Consider the following 2,202-nt stretch of genomic DNA (forward strand, 5'->3'; position numbering starts at 1 on the left):
TTGGATTGGCTGCTTAGAAATTAAGTGTTAACGAGCAGTTGGACAGGTGTACCTAATAAAGAGGCCGGTGAGTGTATACATACATACATACATACATACATTTGTAAGAAATACCAGTTGTAAGCACATATTTGATATGGTGACTACATTTCTGAAATTTCTACAGAGTAGTTCTACTTCTTGTTTAATTTTCCATTAAATGCGCATGCTCTATTTGATTTTTCTTCTCTCATTTTTCCTTCAGGTAATGAAGTTATACTGTATCTTTTAGCCGGTTTCTTAAACTACATTTTCTGTCTTTGTTACACAATCATATATCCATAAGTCTTACAATTTTAGGTAATACAAGGAAAAACCCAAATGAAATATAGTTGGTTTAACACAGTACAGTCCACATCTGTCTGGTTGTTAACGGTTACATATTCGTTTTCATGTCTACTTTCATCGTCATTACCTTTTTAATCAATCAACATAATAAAATGTCCCAAAATGTACCTTTGACAGCTGCAAGACACAGAATGAGTTCCCTACACCAATGTCTGATGTTTTGTCCTCTGCATCCAAACAGTCTACAATAAATATGGTAAAGTTACATAACATGCAATAGGTTGATAATAATCTAAGCCTCTTCTTCGACGGAAGAGAGATAAAATGAGTATAAACATCAAGTAGTACGAGAGGGCGGGGGGTAGTTGTTATCAGCACACACGTTATGTCTGTTTAAGATCTTTCTGTTTTGATTGATTATTGAAGGTTTAAATAGTCTCTATCATATTGTAATATCTTTATGCAAATGTATTCTAAACATTAATAAGCATTTTGCACGTAAGCTGTTGCACGAATCGAGAGCTGCTGAAAAGATGAGATGGATTTTCTTAAGGTTTGTAAGAAGGATTTTAGGGTTCACTTGATAGCTTTGGTGTGCTTGTGGGAAAAAGGGGCCTTGGTTAACATCAGGATCTCAGTTTCTGACTTTGACACAGAACAAAATGTGTCGTGACACATTCACCATGTCTTAACAAAGACTAACCTATTAAATCTATTCACGATTAATCTGCATGTTCTTCTGAGTGTAAAATTCAACACATTCTCACTCCCATCTCGTGAAATACGGACGTTTGGTCAGGTGCCTTGGTCGTTGTTAAGTTAGTACAGTTATCCTTGACTTGAGACGCGCTTTCATACACTGTTTGTTTTAAGTCTGAATAGCAGCCCCTCAGTGGCTTTACGTTTAGGTTTAGCCGTTATAGTGATGTTTTTCAATTAATTAAACTATCCAACAGTAAAGACCTGAAATATCCTAATTTATTTGAAATATCACCTCACCATAGTACTAATGGTAGTACACTTGTACTTGTACATTTGTATTGTTAAAAGGTTACCAGGCACCCCAAAAGCTGTTATTCTGGAATTCCCCCCCTGCCTGTTGTAGAAGAAAATAACATTTGGTTGCAGTTTTCGCAAGAAGAAATTTAGAAGAAGAAATTTAGCTGCAAGAGAAGTCTAAAAAAAACAAAAACATCACAGTCCACTCAGGAGAGAAGCCATTTTGTTGTAGCGTTTGTAGGAGAAGATATTGCTGGAAGACCACCCTGAAGAGTCCATACAGGGGAGCAACAATGTAGTTGCTGTTTTTTAGGGAAGATTTAGCCAATAGCAAAATATTAAGGTACGTACAGTACAATAATTATACATGGGCAGAAACCATAAGTAGCAGAAACCATATGAAGAAATATAAGTGTGTTACTTATAATTGTAAAAACATCAAAAAAATATATAGATTTTGAGTCTGATTGGTAGGAGGTCAAAGATGGAGTTAAACTGTTTGAGATCAAATAAGTATTTGGAAAATAATTGTATTCTTCATCATGTACCCAGAAGACCAACGAGTGGATCTGATCAACTCTAAATGCAAACTACATTGGCTTAATGTTAAAACCAAGACAAGGTGTGTGAAGTACGCACAAACTCACAAAACTTGTGTTCGAACACAAATCAGTTTTAGTTATTTAGTTCCTGTCGCCCCCATGAGGACAAGCGCAGATTCATGTTTTCCTCCGTGGGTGCTCACGGGCTAAAACCCTTTATTTTCTCCTATGTTAAAACACAGGGGGCATAAGTATGCACCCCCTATGTTAAAATACAGGGGGCATAAGTATACACCCCCCTATGTTAAAATACAGGGGCATAAGTATACACCCC

At 36.3% G+C, this 2,202-nt stretch overlaps 1 pseudogene; it reads right to left on the reverse strand.

The window, feature by feature from the left end:
• The window catches only part of LOC117960316, a 2,942-nt pseudogene extending 2,284 nt beyond the window's left edge, over positions 1-658 (reverse strand).
• Between the last annotated feature and the right edge of the window lie 1,544 nt (positions 659-2,202).

Source organism: Etheostoma cragini, chromosome 17, assembly GCF_013103735.1.
Source record: "Etheostoma cragini isolate CJK2018 chromosome 17, CSU_Ecrag_1.0, whole genome shotgun sequence".
Classification (NCBI taxonomy): domain Eukaryota; kingdom Metazoa; phylum Chordata; class Actinopteri; order Perciformes; family Percidae; genus Etheostoma; species Etheostoma cragini.